The 21056-nt window shown below is 36.3% G+C and overlaps 1 long non-coding RNA gene across 1 annotated transcript in view; it reads left to right on the forward strand.

Annotated features, from left to right (window-relative positions):
• The window catches only part of LOC118250830 (uncharacterized), a 180541-nt gene that overhangs the window by 65695 nt on the left and 93790 nt on the right, over positions 1–21056 (forward strand). Inside the window, exon 2 of the long non-coding RNA XR_004779570.1 lies at positions 3534–3675. This is a non-coding gene — a long non-coding RNA (uncharacterized LOC118250830). The remainder of the gene's footprint in view (positions 1–3533; positions 3676–21056) is intronic.

Below are 21056 nucleotides of genomic sequence, written 5' to 3' on the forward strand. Positions count from 1 at the left end.
AATACTCTTCAGTATTTCCATTCAGTACTCTGAAGTAATATCACCAAATATCTCTGAAGTGATATAGCACAGGACTTTTCTTAAGTGTGAGCAAGTCTACCAGAAGGATCTTAATTTATCAACAGGAGATCTTCATGTAGAAAAGGGAGCTTATGATCTGTTTTGGGGAAAATCTTAACATAAATCAGAAGAAGAAATCAACAGCCTGAATCCATGCACCTTCTTTGCATGCTGCTGTGCAGTGTACTCAAATGTGGAAAGTCAAAAAATATCTTAGATTTCAGCTGGAAAAACTAAAAAAGAGAAATTAAACAGTTAGGAAAGTATGTAACAGTTTTCTATGCTTCCACTTCATGTAGAGAATTCCTCTGTGATGCTATTAGATTCTTCACTATGGCTATTACTTTTGACATTTCACATTTTGCAGTATTATTATATAGCGCTGAAGAACCTGTAGGTCATTTTTATGCCAAATACATCTCTACAGATTCTTCATGGAGTTTAGGGGAATTTGATTATTACATTTGAATCATATCAGAGAGGAAATAAGATAGAAGTCTAACTAGAAAGTGCTACTCTGGGGCAATGGCTCAAGGTGTAACCATTTTTTGATACTTATAAATTAGAATTATTAGATTTCTCATCTTTACATCTCTTCTTGATTAAGTCCATGAATCTGTATGGCTATCTCTACAGTACTTTACAGTACTGTCTGTGATGAAAATGTTTTAAGAAAAAGATCGTTTGAATACTTATGGCTTATTACAGTGTATTTTAAATTCTGCAGCACACAATTTCAGAAAATCTTTTAAAAATGCTAGTATTCCTGCAACAAGTCTCTAGCAAATATTTTTTCACTTTTGTGTAGAACTTGTTGTCTCAGAAATTCACAACACATTAATTAAGCTTAACAACGTTCCACTGAGTCAAATAAATATTTTCATATGCAGTAAAATATTTTTACATGAGGCTGATATGATCAGATTCCTCCAGCGGGTCAATAATGGGGCTGAATATAAGCACGGTGAAGTTCACATTCTCAGTGTCTTTGCATAATTCTCTCTCATTTTAATACTGTGGAAGCATTTTTACATCGTAGGAAAACAAATGAGACTTTATTCCATCCTAGAAATGCAAAAAAGTCACAGTGAATTTGTACTGCTGCAGCTGCAGAGGCTCCTGCCAGGAGTGCTTGGTAATACATAAATTGTCTCCAGCCTGAGAGATTTAAAGAGACATTAATAGTCCAGTCACTATGTAGAATTTTAGATTAGCACAAAGGATGCAAAAGAAAATTTGAAATTCCAAACAAAGAAGAGTCATTTGGGTAAAAAAACATTCTGTTTTGAACCGAGAAGGGCCATGTAGATGTCATAGATGAAAAAGGAACAGCAAAAGTTTAATGTATGAGAATATGTGAGGAAGTACATTGAGAAATAAATTTCAGAAATGTAAATTGGAAACAAAGTCATTTAGTCGATATTTTAATAGTTAATATTTGAACCAGATACAATGAAAACTCTACACCTGTGCTAAGTGTGTACAAATGTCAACATATTTCTTAGGCAAAATCCTAAACTATTCAGGTATGTGCAAATGAACCAGGGAATAAAAGACTATTTCTGAACTCTTCCTGCAATCGAATAGGCTGCGTGAAACCTGTGATTTTAAGCAAGGTGTTCAGCATATGAAAAGTATTCTCTGGAATTAACAATTGTTAGATTAAATTTAGATATATTATGTGCAGTGATCACCTGAAATTTTAATCTTTTATACTGTAAGTGGCATTTACTGACTTCATTCAAGGAGTGATGAATCTGGCTTGAAATTAATGATCAGATATTTTTTGCTGGTCTTACAGGGTCTCACAGTATATAGTGCCTAACAGAACATCCCTACTGCGTAATAAAAAAAATCTGCATAAATTGATCTAATTCTTTTTGAAATTTATAAAATGAATGACTGCTGCAGGTACAGCAGTTTTGGTGTTTCCTGATGATTTTCTTAAATTATTGTGGGTTTGAAAACCACTGCTGAAAGATGGTTGGTGGTTTTTGTTTGTTTCTACTGACCTTTATGATTAATTACTAAATAAACTCAACATAATTAGCTTCTTTAGCAAGTGAACAAGCTTTTTGTTCTTATTGTTGCCATCTAAATAGTCCTTTTTAATCATGGTTTTTGAGTACCTCCAACAGAAATAAATCCTGGCTTCTCAGACTCCAGTGGTGTTGCAATCCATTTCATTGGACTTGGGGAGAGGTTACTCAAACAGCAAGAAGTAGTAACAATCCTTTTCTTTGTTTTTTTTACTAACTGATAGAAACTAGTTGGAAGTTGTCTACATACTACAAAACACACTGCACTAGGGGCTTACTTTTAGCTAAATGTTTGTAACCTATGCAAGTAGAGAGCAAGGTCTCTAAATGCTTTGCTTGTGGCACTATAAAATACTTTACTGTAAAGATACTGGGTTGGTCGACCTCCCCTGCTTCAGAAAAGAGAAAACGTCATTATTCGCTGATTCTGAACATATACTGCAAAAATTGCAGCAGTTCAGTAACTGCTGAGAATGTCTCACTGTTTTGCCTGCCCTAATTGGAGTAGCCACTTTTCAGAAAATTCAACCGCTCTTCCTGTCTCTCACTATCACAGGAGCTTTATTTTGAAACATATTCTCTACTGAGACAGGCACTTGCTGTTCCTACTGTCAGTTCTCATGTTAAACATTTGAGGGAATAAGGTGTGGGGGAAAACTCATAGGGAATTCATTCCCTAATTCCAATAATTATGTCCCTTCTGGGCTATTTATCTATGTATATCTTCACCTTACTGCCATTTATTATTGCTGGAATGAGCCTAAGATGGATACAGAGGAGTGTAAGAGGGCAAAAGCATTCAAAAAAAAAAAAAGGCAGACTAATGAGGAGAAAGAAATTGAGACTGCGCAATAGAGACAAAACCAATAAATATTGAGCCTAAAAACATGGTTTTCACAGTCTAACCATATAAGCAACACAGTATGTGGATGCCAAAATTGATCTATAACTTAAGTCTGACTTTGTTAGTAAATGGAAACAGAAATTTGAATCCTTAATTTCATTTCTGAACTTTGTCTTTCTTTCAAATACTTCATTTCCTTCAGTTTCCCAGTTCTTTCTAACTAAAAAGTGGTTCCTCACTCCAAGCTTGTCTGAAATTAGCTGGTAGGTAAGCATTTAGTAGATAATACATAATGTGGTTCAACAGGCACCATGACAAAAGCTCTTTTGGCCAGGGGAATATTAAGATGGAGGATTTCTCTGTGGTCCCCAGGCAGCAGGAGTTTCAGTGACAAGCCCAGTTCTAGAGGGAATGCATCTTACCTTGTTAGAGGGAGAGGTCTCACTGAAGTGGGAAACATCTATAGTCAGATTTGACAGCAGTTGTTTTTTTTTTCAGAATTAACTAGTTTCTCATGGGCCTCAGCCAAAAGCTCTTTTGTCCTGTAACAAGCAGAGACGTGACTTCTGTCTTACTCTGTTTTTGTCTAGAGAAAGAAGATTATGCTTTCAGCATCACCACAAGGACCAGATGAAGTGCCATGTCCCAAGGAGGAGTGAGCAGTGCAAGCTATACCTTGAATGACCTGACGTTGTTATTGTTGCTGCTGTTGTCAGACTACCAAGATTCTTGGTAAGTAGAAAGGCCTTCATGGCAAAATACAACTGGTATTCATTAAGCAGTCATGATCATGAACCTGTACTGTTGCTGAGATTCTAAGTGACATTCAGAAAGCACAAAACATTACTGAAGAACATCTTAGTATGACTGAGTATCATGCTGTTATTGCATTAGAGGATTCATGCTTCAAACTTGTCCAAAAGCCTGCGCAGAGAGGCTGAATTCATAAATCTGTTGCTCTCATTTATTCTAGTGTTTTTGTCCCTACATCATATATCACTCCAAGTTTACATCCTTTTCTGCTTCAGCATGTTTCTATGCCTTGCACATTTTGCAAGTTACCATTACATGATTTCCTTGTCATGAATATAAATGTCTTCCCCTAAACATAGAAAGATTGAAAAAAATTCTTCATTTTAGGCAAAGCAAAGAGTGTTAGGATTCAATAATTAATAAGCTGCAGATTATTAAAATATAGCTCTATGGATCTCTAATATGTTCTTACTGGAATCTGGAAATTTAGTGGTGAGCTCTGACAATTTTACTGCATATACACACATGTACCCTAAAAATGAAGTTAGGGTTAACTAACTTCTTTCTAACAGTTAGAAAAAATTCAGACACACAAGCAACAAAAATGAGTAAAATATTTGTTTTAAAGTGGAAATTTTGAAAGATATACAAAACAATGGTATGAAATGGGACATCCAGAATACTGTTGTCATTATACATCCCACATGTACAAGCAAATGTAATAGATAGCACATACTAAGTTCGTATCATATTGTCACTCACAGAACTGTATTTGTATGCACAGATGCTAAAATTCCCTGAAAGTGAATCAGCAACAAACCCAGTAAACAGTTTTCTCGTCATTCAGTCCCTTACACTGTCCACTGGACCATGCTGACTTCTTGATGTTTATTCAAGTAGCTAAGGACCTTTCTAAGATGATGAGAATGCTGTTTGCCTTAAGCCCATTCCAGTAAATATGTAAGGTCTCTTCTAGCTGCAGACAAGCCTACAAAATAATTTTATATGACTAATAGCACTAGTAGAAGTGACTTCACTTTGCCAAAGGGATGACAATTCTTCTGGGTCGTCTGAAAAAAAAAAAAATATTTCTCTTTTTAACAGTATCATAAGTGCTAATTGTTTTCCTGCCATCACACATGCACAAAAACACATTTCTGCAGAGTTTATGGGCTCAAATGGGTAGCAGAAAACATTCCTATCAGACAATGGCATTTTGAAGATGGGATAGCCTACTTAATTCTTCACATGCAGCAGAGTTTGACACCACCTTTGGAAGCACTGTAAGACAATTTAAAATGAAGGTAATCTTTCAACAGCTTGAAAGGTTTCTTTTTTCCTTGAAACAGACTGTGTGCAAAGAGGTAATGACAAAAAGAATTAATTTGAAATCCTTCTAAAATATCATCAGTTTAGCTATCCAAAATATGCAACTTCAGGAAATGTGAAAGGTAGTTATCTTGCTGCAAAAGCAATTTAAATAGCTTACTAGAAGCCATTCAAGTGCATATATTTGTCTCATTTGTCAGTGCATTATATACATACACGTTTGTTTGTTGTTTTTTTTTTTTTCTTCCTGAGGAAAACTATGTTGTTTAGGTTGCTAGCAAAAAAATGTCTATTAAGTATTTCATATCTTTGAGAACTTGGTTTTGGTTTTAGATGTTTTTAACATTTTAATGAGAAGTAGTGTGTTTTGTTTTGTTTTGTTTAAGAGAGATAAGAAATCTCTTAGAGTTTTCAAATGGTACTCTCTTCCCTTCCCTCTTACCCTTGTTCTCTATTTATTCAAAAATGCAGATGGAATCAGCTGTTTAGCTGTTATGGTCAAGATCTTTAAAGAAGATTAGACTTCTTCTTTCTCATTAGTTAGAAATCGTTATTTATTAATGCAGTCTTAAGCAATCTCAGATGGCAGTAAGGATAGACTCTCAACTAAATATTTATCTTAGATCTAATGAAAACAGCAAAGTGCAAAAATAATTTCTGTAAGTGTATTGTCCTTCTTGAATCAAATACAGGGGTGGCTACCCAGGGGACTAAATAATATGTCAAAGGCTGGGGTCTCTCCCTAATTTTTATTTCATGGAAAGTTAAAAAATAAAAATAAATAAAATCTGTAAGAAGGCCTTGAAAAGAGGGCTAAAAATACTGATGCAGGCAAAAGTAATGATCTGTATTATGTTTTAGTGGGATTAGGGTATTGAAATATTATCTGGAAATGTTTCATTGTAAACATCACAGAAAAGAACTGCAGGTTTTATGTATTTTTTTTAAATGGAGAAGACTGTTCTGAATAGTGGAGGTAATAAGCAGGTACAGACAAAGAGCTGGGTTTGCTAGTGCAGCGTTATATGGACAGACTAACAAGGGAAGTTCAAAACAAGAACAAATACATACATTTTTTGCAGATGGGGGGGGGGTGGGGGGTCTGTAGCAGAGAAAAGAGTAAACTTCCTCTGTATACGCTTTTGCTAAGCTGTCTTCAAATACAGTATGCAAGCTGCTGCTTTGAGTTTACATGGGAAGTGTGTGCCAACTGACCTCAAAGATCTGAAGCTCTCTCAGCTGCTAAGGAAGCTCTGAGGGTTGTTCTCCAGGTATCAATCAGTAGTGGTAACAGCAACATGATCTGGGCTAAGTGAAAAGCATTGCTGTATGGAAGAATCCAAAATTAATTCAGACATCATCCCCCAAATCCCAGTCTGGTGCAGGTCCAAAACCCTGATTCTGGAGGAATTCCACTCAACAAAATCCCTGTCCCGAACAGAGCCATCCTCATACAACTGTTCTTCACTGGTGCCATCAATAGCAATTTCTATCTGACTTAACCATTTTCCTCTCCACTTTGGTTCCACCACTGATGGTTCCTCGACCAGTCTAACTGGTATCTCCATGGAGACCATCAGTCTGAAAAGACCTCTTTGTAGGCCCTTTCACAAAACTAGAGTCAACACATCCAGACCAAGAATCACAAAGCCACTGGTCAGATTTTTGTCTTTATTAGCATCAGCTTTGACCATTTTTGGCACAAGTTCTCTCTTTACAAAACCAAGCTCCATCAAAAGCAAAGTCCATTTCTGTATTCTCAGGGTGACCTATCATTTCTATGTTCATAAGACATTTTAAGAGCTTAATGTTTTAAAGGGGCTTTAGTACTTAAGCACCTTTTAATCTGTAAAGCAATTTATGCACAAATATCTTTAAGGAGATAAAAATGGCTTTTTTTCTTAAATGCCACATGTTTAAGCTTTCTCAACCTTAAATCTTCTAAAGTGGTTTATGTATTAAAACCACTAACACCAGTATTGCTGCCGAATCAGTCTGTGGCCTTGGACATACCCCTTGCACTTCGTATCTGTTTCTCTACCTGTGAAATGGGAGTAAGAACATTGCAAGTATTGTATTGTATAAGCGGCTACTGCCAGAGCAGGAATTTAAGTATGGAAAAAAAAAAAAAAAAAGCATAAAAACATAAAAATACCTAGCAGCTTTATTAAACACCAGAATATTAATGGTCAACTGATCGGTGCTAAATCAGTGCATGCAAACAACATTAGAAACCATTTTCCAGCAACAGAGAAATGAATTCAGTAATGTAAAATAAAATAGTCTCTTGCCTGGTACAAAGAAATGCTAATCATTGTCAATACTGTTAAACAAAGTTTCCAGGATTATGTATATACCTACATTTTGAAAGACAGGATCACATTTACATGTACTCTCTTGAAAGATCTCTTGCAGCTCTAGCCCTGCCTTTCATTTGCTCTTTTCCTGCACGAAACCATGTAGCTGTTTTGGATAGTTGTCTGTCCTTCCTGTGAGAAATGATCATGACATAAAAATGTTGTCCTTAACACAGGAACTTATCACTGGTATATGCAAAGGTCAGTATCATTATTTTGGAAACAGATTAACATACGTGTCTGAATGTTTGGTGTTTTTTTTTTTTCCCTAGAAAAGTTTACTAGAACTTGGGTTGTAAAGTAAAGGGACAAAGAGGTGATTTTTTAAGGTTATGCATAGAGTAAGAGATGACAATTCATGGAGAAAGATTGACACTTTATTCAATAACCTTTAGAGAAAGAGGGAGAGGCTACAGGCGATGTAATGCTGAGAGACAGATGAAGTGACTTTAGGTAATCAAAGTAAAAATTGCTGCCTGACAGAATCCCAGCAGCAAGGCCCTTGTTTTCTGAGATACCTGATGAGTTTTTACAGGGCTATAGTGTTTGAGTTTTATGTTGTATGATATTCACCAAGTGACAGGGTGATCCTCTTCTCCCCCAGTATGTTAGCACTTCTCTGTGGCAAAGTAATTCTGTTGCTGTCTTACCAGAGATGAACTCATGAATCGGTGATGTGGGCAGGGGTGGCAGTCCGGATAGCACTCTGTCAAATCTATAACTCCTTTAAAAAAGACTGTTTTTCTGCTTCCAGCAGTTATTACTGTGTCGCAATCAGGCAATTTCATTCTGTAATATTGGGTGGCCTGGATTTGAGTATTAAAAGCATAAGAGCTACCAGAATCAGCACATCAGATGATCCAAAATTTGGCAGTGAGTCCCCCCCTTTTTTCGTCTGCTCTTTCTAGTTAGTAGTGATCACTACTCCAGTGAACACTGTGTTTTCTTTAAGTCATAACCTTTAATCCTATCTAGTAGAAGTTGTCAAAAAGTTTTAAGAGAGAACAAAATAACTTTTTTTTTTTTTTTGCCATGTCTTGTCTTAACCATGGATTCACCTGCAATTTGTAAATTTTCAATAATTAAGCCACGCCATGTCCATGAAAGGTCATTCCAAACATACAGCTTGCAACCCTTTGCATGCTTAAAACTCAGATAGGTCAATAAATCCTCATGGACTCACTTGTGCAAGAGTAACCACACAGCATAAATAGGTAAAGATTATTAGGTTTGAGGACAGATACATTCTAGTATTTGATACACCTGCTCATGACAGGAAATTGCTGATTTTAAATAAATTACATACTTTGTCTTACACCTAAGAGCAAGCAAATTGTATCTCTGAATGCACAGAAAGGTGTACTGAATCCTGAGCCATTGTCATGCCCAGTAGACCGAAGTCAATTTGACTGCTGTTCTTCTGGGTTCCTCCAGTAACTCTGTCAAGCTGAGTTTCTTCTTGAGCTCAAGCTGTCCTTAGCTTTCAGGAACATCTCACAGCAAGCTTAATTCAACCTTGGTCTACTTTTAACTGTTCTTTTAGTAAGATTGAGCACATCAGAAAGAGGTGCAAAGTAAACTCTCAGTATGTTTTCAGGAAAAAATCAAGCACATCTGAAGAACACCTTGAGAATCGTAGTACAGTCTGACATTGTCCTTTGCACTTTAATTAAAATTGTTAACTAGAAACAATAAAATAAGAATACTAAAAAAAAAAAAAATTGCTGCACCCTGGTGATGCGCTAGATCAGAGAGAACAGCCCTACCTCCTTACTCTTTTAGTGGTATGTCCTAGGATAAAACCTTTTGTTTGTTTGCTTGTTTTGTTTGCAACCTTTGGAAATTTTCATTTTTAAATATCCCTCATAGTGAGCCAATGAAACTTGGTAGGATCATGGAGTTGTTAGCTTGTTTTAATCATGGTTAACCATTTCTAGCCTATGTTAACCAATTTTATTTTTCCTATAACATTTCTTAAAATACCTAATAATAGAGAATCTAGTGTATAGTGTCTTTATTGAATTTAGTCTGAAGAAATGAGAGTGAGAGAGGAGATTTTTCCTGCTAGAAGAGCTTTGCTTGACAAGATAAATTTATGAATAAAATAGTGCATAACAGGAGCTCCCTTTTGGTTATATATATTTTTTGAATAATTAATAAAGCTATAGGGTGTAATTTCTAGCATTTGATGTAATGTTTACCTATAAATTATTATAATATGTGATGACATAGTGCAACTTGCTATAGAAGTATGAAGGATGCAGTGCATCAGTTTTGGTTGATATATTATTTGGTGCTAGCTCTTGTTCAAAATCTAAACATTGCAGAATAAGGGAGAAAAGAAATTTACTGGTCTGTAAATACAGTTGAAGGTTCTGCTTGTCTTCAGTGGAAGCCACCAGTAGCTGTAATATAGCATCTGATACTACATGAAGTAAAGCTGAGCAGACTCTGAAACTGTCGGACTTTACCCAGTCCTTCTGAAATGCTAGTTATGCAAGAGTATTATTTCCTAGCATTGTTCAAAAAACAGTAATCGGCAAGACTTAGCTTAGCTTCTGGTGTTAAGAGTGACCATGGGCGGGAAGATTATGCAATCATTTACAGATCCATTAAAATCATTTGTAAAATAAATTTCCTAGCCATTAAATACAGGTAAATTTGCCAGTATACCATGGATGACTAATGTTTATGAAAATCTAGATTTCTAGCAGCCTAGAATAAAGTGGGTTCCTCTGGAAGCCATACCAGTGAGACACTGAGCTTTGCAGATGTTAGAAAAGGGCACTGCAGAGACATGTGATCAGATAAGGATCTCCTTCAGTGGGTTTGTGTTCAGAGAAAAGACTGCTGAACACTGCAAGTGTTACTCCTTGAGAACTAAGATAATCAGCCAAAGGATTACATTTCGATTTTAGTAAATTTAAGCAAAATTCTTTGGTTATGGGATTGGACTAGACCTATTGGAAAATGAAATTTTGAGCAACAAAAATTATCAGAAAAATCAGATAAGGCCTTGTCTTTATGGATAGATTGTAACACTAACTAAATATTATTATTACCTTTTTGTGTAAAAATAAAGGTGTTTGTATGCACACACAAACACATGCACATACACACTGCACACACATATTGGTATAAAGCAGCTTTGTACTTTTATAACTGATTCTACTTCTGTGGTGATAACAATTTAAATATTTTGAAAGAAAAAGTATAACCTGTAATAATCATCTGTTGATAGATTAAATAAATCTCCCTGATACCAGTATTAAATAAACTGAGATTTTTTTTTTTTTTTTAAATTAAATGTGAGGGTAATGCATATTGTGGTGACATTAAACAAATTCCCAACATTAGCTGGATAACTCATAAAATGTTCTGTACCACAGGAAATCGCTTACGGCCACTTCTCTCTTTCTTTCTCACACTTTGATTGTCTTATGGAGTGATATCTTGGACCTTTGGATCTAATTAAGGGTGATATGGTTGACAACTAATAAAGTAGTGCTTTAATAATTCCATGTCTGAGTTAGGTGAAAGATCGCATTTCTCACCCCCCCCCCCCCCCCCCCCCCCCCAAATCTTGCCAGGTTGAGAATTATTCATTGCTGATATAAAATAATAGGAATTAGCCTGAAAGGATCTCTGCAATAGGTTACTCATTTCTCCTCAGTGATTACAAACTAGGCTTTTTCCTTGCTGTAGGAAATGAAAAGAGAATAAGGGTTCACCACTTTCCTTAAAGGTTGAGGAAGAAAAAGAAAAAAGAAAGCCCACATCTTGTACTGTGTAAGTTTAAAATATGTTATGAGCTATCTAGAAAAAAATGGGGAAATGAACTTCTCTAACATAGGGGATTTAAGGAGCACAACAGCATCCATCTTAAATGAGTATTTTGTGGGACAGTCTATTAGAAAGTGGAGCACTGAATACCTGTTGCTGTTCTTTCAGTTCAAAACATTTGTTCAGAAGGATTCACCCCTAAGGGACTTCTTGCTAAAAGTTAGCCCTTGAGTTTAATACAGGCTACATTCTTTCAAGGGGCAGTGTGGCCAGTATTTAGCAAATACTGTATTTTATGGGCCTTTGGCTTTTAAAGGTTATGGCAGGTGTGACAGTGAGGATACAAACTGCCTATACACTGCTGTCTGTCAAGAGAAAGGATGGACTTTGTCCCAAAAGGTGAGTGACATGAGCTGAGGCGGGTTAGCAAGCAGTTTGGAACTGCAATTGGAAGCAATCAGAAGATTGAAATGCAGCTATCGCCTCTGTCAGCAGTACCCTTCAGAAAGCCAAGCTTATAGCAGCTTTCTCAGTCTGGGTTTCTGAAAGGAGTATCTCCCTGGGGTGAATAGCCTTTGCTAATGCAAAGAGATGCCTGTGGGGTTGCCTGTGACCCTAAGGCTTTATTCTGTTTTCATTCTAGCACACCATCAAACCCCATGAAATATTTATAAATGCAGAAACTTCCAAATGATGTTCTATTTATAACAGTAATAAAATGACATCTCTCTAAGTACATTTCCTCTAAATTTTTAAGTTGTGTCATACACCCAGGCTAAGATGATAAATTAAAGAGTACTCCACAACTCATGGGAAACAATGAATAATGTTCAGCTGAATAACAGTTCTGATTCCTTATCACTTCTTAAAACATTTCCTTCCCCCTTCAATTATTTTAGGACACTTCCCTGCGAGTGGAATCGTGTTTGGCTCATATTTAGATTTCTTACTCTTTCTCTGTGGTAGTTCAAACCTTTTACCATGCAGCTTAGTGTTTTGTGCTTTTGTTCTACATACATATAATGACTCTATAAACATGATTCAATTATTTTCTGTAAAAATGCAAAGAATAATGCATGTTTTTTTGAGTTTTGGAAAGCTTCATAACTTCTGAAAAACAGGTTACTGAAACCATTGGAAGGGGTCTGGTTTCAGTAGAAGCTATGTACCATTGGAGACTAAACTAAACCTCTAGATCAAGTCATCAGCATTTAAAACATGCTGGAAGGAAGAAGTGAAGGCGGCACCTTTTATTTGTTTCCTGATTTACACTAGACGTCAAAGTATGTATAATAGTGTTCCAAGTCAACCCAAAGCAGGAAAGAATCTTGATAAAGGGTATGCTACTACAATTCATCCACGTTGAACAGCTTCTGCAGGGCCTGCTGCTTGTGACTTCAGCTTTTGAGATGAACTTCCCTCTCACAGACCCATAGGAGCTTGTGGCTCTGGTGCTTATTGGCCTTTGCTGAGGTCTCCTGGAGGCCAGATGACACTGCTGAAGCAGAGATTACTATCTGTTAATAGTAAATGTCTTTCTTTTTGGATTGCCAAGACACATGCCGATTTATGAATCTGAAGTAGTTGTTTGAACTACTGAACTGGAAAACCAAAATTGTTTCCAGTTACAAATCCCAAGGTTGTCTCAGGTGGGAGAGGTCACAATTTACCAACAAAGATACCAGAGGGAAGAGTGAGAGAATACACACTGTTAAATACAACATGTTTTTTATTGTACATGAGATGCAATCATAAATCTATTAGCTCTAATCTACTTTTATTATCTGAGAGAAGCAGCACAGTGACAAGCTCTCAACAGAGCCTGGATCATTAAACTTTACAATATATTTACAAATACCACTAAAGAGGTGATTCTCAAGAACATCATAACCAAGAGAGAAAAGACTCTTTGATGTGCCTGTTATGATTAACACTCTGCATGATGATGCAGATAACTCCAGTTAGGTTTCTTGTCATCGTCCAAGTCAAGGAAACCCCACTGTTGTAGGAGTAACATTTACATTTGACTAAGGATTGTAACTCTACAGGGAATCTTGTTTAAATATGTTGATGTTCAAGCATCCATACTGTTAAATGAGGAAAATGGGAAGTGACTGTTCTCCATGAAATCATGTCGTTTAAGAGAAAGCCTCAAGATTTTGCCCATCACTGTTCACCCCTTGCTTGCAGTGCTCACAGAAGTGTATCAGTAACTAACAAAAAGCTTCAGCAATGAAAGAGAGTTGTGAATTAAGCACAGGATTACTTGTCATTTTTTGTCGGTACACGGGACATGCTGACAGAAGTAATTCTCCAGGGTCATCAAGCCCCACTGAAAAGCTGGGGAAGCTTTTAGCCTCATTTTTTAGAGGTCAGTAATAGGTTTTGTTTGAGAACATTTATAACAAGCCCAGTATTGTGAAAAGAAAAAGTCTGACATGACATACACCTTTATAAACATAATTGAATTATGTCTGATTGTCTCAATTTCATCTCACAGGGATATTATAGACTGTATAGTCACTAACACACGTCTCTTACAGTAACTTTATTCACAGGCAGAAGCAAGCAGTAGTCAAAGTGCCAAACAGTGCTTTTACTTTGGTTTTCCTCTGTCAGCTTTCCATGCCAGGAAAAACCCTTTTGAACTCAGTGACAGGAAAGTAAATAAATGGAAATTGGTCCCTAACAAAGCCACTGTCATCCCTCCTAACAAACCACAGACCTCTGTCCAAACTTGCAGAAACAAGAGTTTTCCCCTGGCTGTTCAACAGCTGACTTTACACAGGGTTAAACACAAAATGCTGTGAATGTTCATCAGTTTCATGCCAGCCTTCATTCTAGTTTTTGTTTATATGGCTTAGTAACTAGTGGACCTCTCTTTGGTTTTAGCTCAGAGTCTGACATGAGCCCAAACTAAATAGCTCTACTTTGTCAGATATGCAAAATGCAAAGGTGGTATTTGCTGAGATCACTAAATGTCTCAAAATCAGCTGACCATGCCCTTTGTGGCCTAGAAGTTCGGTAATGAGACTACCAAAATTATCACTCACATTTGGCTGTTCTTTCCACTGTATAAGGGTATTTGAACATGCATACTACCTCTGAAGCATATTATGGAGCCAGTTCTTTGAGGATGGTTTTGGAGAAAGTGCACTATTTTGTACTTGTTACTCAAAAAAGGTCATTGAGATTGTCTTTCTTACCTGATAGAGCATATTGACCTAGTGATGCTGTGTGTTTCTAGCATCAGTGAAGATTTTATTCGTATGTGACTTTGTGGGAGTAAGAGACGCTGAAAACCTTTTGTAGTCTTGTGGTTCTCTTTCAAAATATTGTTCAAACTTGAAGTAGATGAAGGAATTCTTTAAAAATAATCTCCGAGTGCTCTAAGTACCTTCTCAATGATTAGAGCCTTCTTATTTTGAGAGGTTTCTTTCAGCCAGAACTAAATTCAGATCAACTCTGTGAATAATTTCAGAACTACAATAATACTTCCAGGGAATTTACTATCCACTGGTATTTGTCCAGTGCTACTTGCAAAGACCTATTCCCAGTTCATGCTTATTACTAAGAGCCTACCAAATCTGGTATAATGTTTTCACTGCTGGTACTGACAGCTCCTGCTGAAATCCAACAGGAATCACTCAGTTGTTCACGTTCAGCATTTCTGAAATCAGAGCTTTACTCTGGAAAAGCAAAGCACTACACCTACACACTTCCTTTACCTAGCGATTGTTGCCTATGCAACATACACAGAATAGGCTTTCAGCAGCAGTGAATACTTTTTCCAGTGAATTATCACATTCATTTTATTAATGGAAAATTCTGCTAAAGAAACTTGTCCTTTCTGACCTCCTACAGAGTGTAATGTGCTAGTCCTACTTAGGTTAACGGAAATTCTTAAGCTTTGTCCTGTATTTATTAATGCTAATGAAATTCAACAAATGGCTGTTTTCAGGGAAAGCAGTGAAAGCAGAGGAGAGGGTAATGGCAATAATGAATCTGTAATTATTTGTAGAAATAAAAGAGAGAGTTCTTACACAAGAAAGAATTCGTATGTAAAGACAATATTAACAGACATTGCAAGACATGCAAAGTTTTTTTCAAAATTGTGTAAGGAAGAAAGAGGATTAAAAGAGGAATTAGCAAGAGCTGAAACATCTGCTATTCATGAGTTAAGAGCATTAGGAGAGTCAGTACTTATCTGTGCTACCACCAATCTTTAATGTAATGAATAGAAACTTTATCTCATTAAATATCAAGGAAGAGGCTCTCTATCTCTAGTTTAATCTGTATACTGTAATAATGCAGCTATTTTAACAAGATACATTAAAGAAGGAATTCAGTAAAAATTAAATTTTTAAATGTGAAATTAAATACTGGCTGTGCTGAAATAGTAAGTAAAATAGGAAGATAAAAAGTATAAACTAGCTAAAATAGAGATGTAAGCCTGTATTATTCTTTACTAGAAATACAAAAGCCTGTATTATTCTTTACTAGAAATACAAAGGTGTGTGTAGTAAGTTGCAAAACCTGGGTAGTGAATAAAACCTCGTAGAATAAGATATCCAGTGAAGGCTTGAATCATTTCTGGTCACCTCACTATGCAACTGACCTACTTTCTTCTCTGAAAGCTTCTCACCACCTCTCTTGTTCTGTTGATTCTATGAACCTTGATACCTATGTAGTTTGACTGAACAATATAAGTAGGTAACATAGTGCTATGCCTCCACCTAATGCCTGCTATACCAATATAATACATATAAAGATGCTAACAAATGGGTCATTATGCATGCCACATAGATATTTACAGTGATATTGCATGTCTGTGCACAGTTATTTTGCCACTAACGTTCATATAAGATAGATCTGTCTGTACACTCCTTTGTGTTGTCTGCAGTGACATTGCCTGTTGCATCTCTGTTCTTCAAGGGAATCTGCTGAGAAATACCAACATTTATTTTGCTCTGATTCAGAATGATGAGTGATGGTTGTGTATCTTTTTAACCTGAGACATAAAATTTTTGGGGAAAAAAAGTGATTTCATCATGGTGTAGTACTCCAATATTTCATTTAGAATTTCACATTCAAATATATTTTTGAATATAAAATAAGTATATACTTCAAATTACAGTATTTTAAATTGTCTCAAATACTTTTTGGAACATTAGTTACAAATTAGGAACTATATAGATGTTGACATATTTGTTCAGGTTATTTAAATATACATGCAACTATTGAACTCAAAAGATCAGACAATGTAAAATTCAATGTGCTTGAAAAAATGTATAATGAAACTGTTTTTCAACAATGCAACATTCATGAAGAAAAAAATATTCTTCAAATTTTACAAATCTACTGCCACACCAAAGTGCTTCCTTTTTCTTTGGCCTAGACAGAAAATCCTGAAATGTTCTGTTAAAACAATTCCTAGCCAATGTATAATGTTGCTTATTATTGTATTGAAGAAAGCTATGATTGTTAATCACATATGTGTCCATGATGGTATCTCTGTATTACATTGTTAGGGTCTAAAGCTGCATCACTTTCAACAAGATCTGGAGCTGGCACAAAATTTGCAGTGCTGCGTTAATATTCCATCTATATATATTCTGACCCGAACCTTCATAAACGTCAAGCTTTTTTTTTTTCTTTTTTTTTTTTCTTTAATGTAATCTCTCCATTGTTGTACCATTCATACGTGTCATGTCACTTTGACTCTCTTCTGGCTGAGAGAGCTAAAATGAGCTTCTGCTAAAGTTAGGTTAATGCCACTCCTGATCAGCCAGTGCTGTGAAATGATGCAAAACTAACACCTCTTCTTGGAAGCTGAGGTCACTGCCAAGAGCAATGAGATTTTTTTGTACCAAAAGCGAAACTGACACTTTTTTCCCACTTTTCAGTGTTTCCAGCTGGGAGTGAAAAGGGGTTTTCACAAATGAAATAAACCACCTGCTTTCTCCAGTCATACACAAATAGCCCTTTCACTCAGCCGGGATGCCAAATATATTTTGCGTGCTTTTAAGTAATCTGTACAATAGAGAAAATTAGGAAAGAAGGTGAGTGGGACTGGTAACCATCTCTCTTATCTTTTTTTTTTTCCCCATTGGATCCTGACTGTCTTTAGAAGTAATGGGTATTTTTGGTTCTATTCTACTTATCTCTGTGAGAATGTGAACAAGAAATCATAATTTAAAGTGGGCAATGAATTTTCTAATTTTAAGTATTTTCTTATGTAGTAATACCTTCCGTATCACCCTGTACCCAATAATCTCAGAACAAACTTTAAAACTAGGCTGGGATTCCCACCTAGCAGATGGCTGAATATGCCAGCTTTGCATATAATGCAACAGAAGCAGAAAAAAAGGTTATGGACCTACTGCAAAGGTATCTGTGACAGACAACAAATTTTCCTGCTGACAATCATGCATTTTCTTTGATGTATCTTGGACAGATCATTTCCACCATGATTACTGCAGTATCACTCAGTATCTTTCCAAACTTTTGTTTAGAGTTTGGAAACAGCCAGAGAAGAGTTTGTCCAAAGGATCTCTGGCAGGACTTATACTGCATTATGTATGATGTGACTTTGTAAGTTTAATCAGTTCTGAAATAATACATCTCTTCCTCACTACCAGAAAATGAGTCATTTGATTTTGACTCTTTTAATCTCCCGGATAAAAACATTCTGCCTGTTGCAGAAGGCAATTTGATATCCAAATAACTTTCAGGTCAGTGTTTGATGTAACACTAAAGGAAGCCATCAGCCAATATTTCCTCAGGAGGAAGACCGAAGTAACAAATATATTCCTCAAGCTTACTTCTCTGTAATAGTGTCTTTGAACTTGTAGTCTTAAACCATGGTGTTCACTAGGGATAACTAAGGCAATGTCTGTCTGCATCAACAAGTAGTCTTGTACAACAGGAAGGATCTGCAGAGAATTGGAGCTGAGGACCTGACATGCACACTCAAGCAGAGGACAGGATGCTGGGAATTTATTTTGACCATCATTGCACTTGGCTCTCAGACTGAAAACCCACTAGCAGCTGGTGCATATCTTTGTTTTCATCAAAAATAACCCAGCTCAGACTGCTATGCGATGCAAATCATAGCATGCAATGTGACGACAGCGCTGAGATTGCCTTAAAAACTACATTTTTCACCCTAAAGCTGAACCACATTTTTTTAAAAACCACATTTTTCACCCTAAAGATACAACATAGGCGAAAAAAGCAGGCTGTTAGAATTCCCTGCATAGGGCCAAAGCACAAGGTTGCAAGCAAAGTTTAAAACTACTGCAGTAACAATATTATACTTTTTTTCTGAAATGGTTACCATGGAAATACAACAGATGCAATATTTATGAAAAGAGTGTATTTATGCAAATCTTATGAAGTAATATCATACTTCCACCAAGGTTTCTCTTTGTGAGTCTATTTCCAGTGTCTTCCAAGACTGAAGGGAGAACTTAAATGTAGATTTCAAACCTTGACTCTTTAATATGATTTTCTCTAGTCCTGCTGGCCTTTGTTTCCTATCTCTACATGATTACGTGTTCTGACAGAGCTTTATCAGCAACAAGTCACTTGCACAGTGATAAGAGAACATTGCTGTGTTGCAGAACATACTTGTTCCTGAACTAAAGGGTAATGGTTAATGATTGCCTTCACTTTTAGGCTTCTCCTTAAATTTCCATTTGGTTCAACATCCTTTTAAGTGGAATCGGGCTAGCGAAGTGGGTAACCTTGGGCAACTAGCCAAAAGGAAGAAAGGTGAAGCAGATGATGGGAATATGGCTGTTCATTTATCCTTGTTAATATGCCAGTGGTCTCAGCCTACTTCCTAGAAGGCTTTTCAGGGCACACATAAGGTATTTCTAATTTTCATATCATCACAGTAAAAAAAAAAGGAAGAAAGTCTGAAGGCTCAGGCTCTCATTAAGGCCACAGGCACTTCACCTTGTTCTGGAAGCGTAAAGGCAATGTGGGTTTCATCTACCTCCTCTTTCACATCTTTCTATTCTGCCAGAGTAATGTGAAATTGTTTTAAATTCACAAAGACCTGGCCTGGACTTTATTTTTAAAAGATATGTAAAGATTAAAGGAGGGTAACATTTTATGAACTGTTTAGAATTAAAAAAAAAAAAAAGAGAGAGAGAGAGAAACTATCCTTGTATTAGGCTGAAAAGTGATGCATATAGATCTATCAGTGGGGATAACAAAGACTTACACTTCAAGAGCTGATATGCATCATCTAAGCCTGACTGTGATGGGTACTCCACACAGCAGTATCCCCTTAAATCAGTGCACCAGTGGGCAGGTGCAAGAGTTACAAACATACCTTGTATATGTAAATATTCATACTTATATATATACACACACACATATATATATACTTATATATGCTTGTGCATGTGTGTGCCTGAATATACATATATAAAATATACCCTATTCTTGCATCAGACATAATGACAGTTTTCCTGACAATATGTTCAAAGCCTAATGAAACACGTCAGCTCCTTATCTGCGTATGTTTATCACAGCTGATCAATCAAGAAATAGAGACATGGATTGCTCTAAATGGGGCAAGAAGTACTGCAGCCCTCTGAACAACAATCCCAAGAAACCATTATTGTACCTCAGTGTTGGCCTATATATATACTAATCCTTTCACAACAGATTGTCAGATTTTGTACGCAGTGAAGAAGTGTGGATTTCCTCAGTTAAAGAAAATCCTTTTTTTTTTTTTTTATTTTTCATTTACTGAGATCTCTAAAGCTCCTCTTAAGTGCTGTTCATTATCTTGGTTTCCTAGTAGAATTAACATATATAGGTGTATAAGAAATGTAATTTGGATGCTGGTACAAAAGATTAGAGAATTACCTATCACAATGGAAAAGACTAAAATGTAAAATCCCTTGAAGCAAAAGAGCTCATGCTTCCTTCCTTTTTATATCTTTTTCTTTTTTTCTTTTTTCCATTTAATTCATTTATTGAAGTGTTGAATTCCTATTAGTCTTTTAAATATTTTGCAGCCAGCTGTAGGAAAACATCTGAAGTAAGCTAACATGGATGAGACCAGCTTTTTCTGCTCCATAATTATCCACTGACCTGATTTCTAAAAATAATACCACTTCACCTTAGAACATTTGTCAAACAAATTGGTTTGTGCTAGTGCTAGCAACTGCAGTTCTAGCCTATGCAAGCTGGAAGATACATGTTAGCATTTAAATCTTATAACAATGGTCTAGAGTTATACAGGCTCATAAAAAAGTCAGCATTTTGACGATTATATGAAAAAGTAGAAAGGCAATCTGATTGCAGTGGGTTCTGCTTCCTTGAGAGGGAACATTTTGATGTTCTTGTGGCTGCACATACTGCAACAGGAGCAGGTAGCACTGTGAAATCAGTCTAAAGATAGCCGCCAGGCTGAGCCTGTGCTGTCCTAGTATTCGTGCTGAAGACTGTTTGAACAGACTTCAGAGGCAACCAAATGTGCCTATGTACATGCTTCATTTATATAATTGTGAGTGATTCCAGTGTATTATTTGGGTGTTACATTGGCACTGTAACAGACTATCTGTAAATTGTATACAAGAAATTCAATGCATGGGGAAGTCAAAAGCAACTATGCATTAGATCTTCTGGGACAAGAGAGGGTGTCCTTGAAGGATTTACCTCAAATATCATTTCCTCGACTATCATTGGCAAGTCCTCAGAAGTGGTTGGGTGTCATTTATGGAGTGATGAGAAAATAACAAGGATAAATCAAAAAAAGAAGCTCTAATGAATATGTGATCCTCAGCTGCATCAGTTCATGGCAGTTTTCATGTAAGTGACAGAGCCTGCTAAAACAAATCAAAGTAATTACAGCACCATAAAATTTTC

The sequence above is a fragment of the Cygnus atratus genome, chromosome 5 (genome assembly GCF_013377495.2).
Source record: "Cygnus atratus isolate AKBS03 ecotype Queensland, Australia chromosome 5, CAtr_DNAZoo_HiC_assembly, whole genome shotgun sequence".
Classification (NCBI taxonomy): domain Eukaryota; kingdom Metazoa; phylum Chordata; class Aves; order Anseriformes; family Anatidae; genus Cygnus; species Cygnus atratus.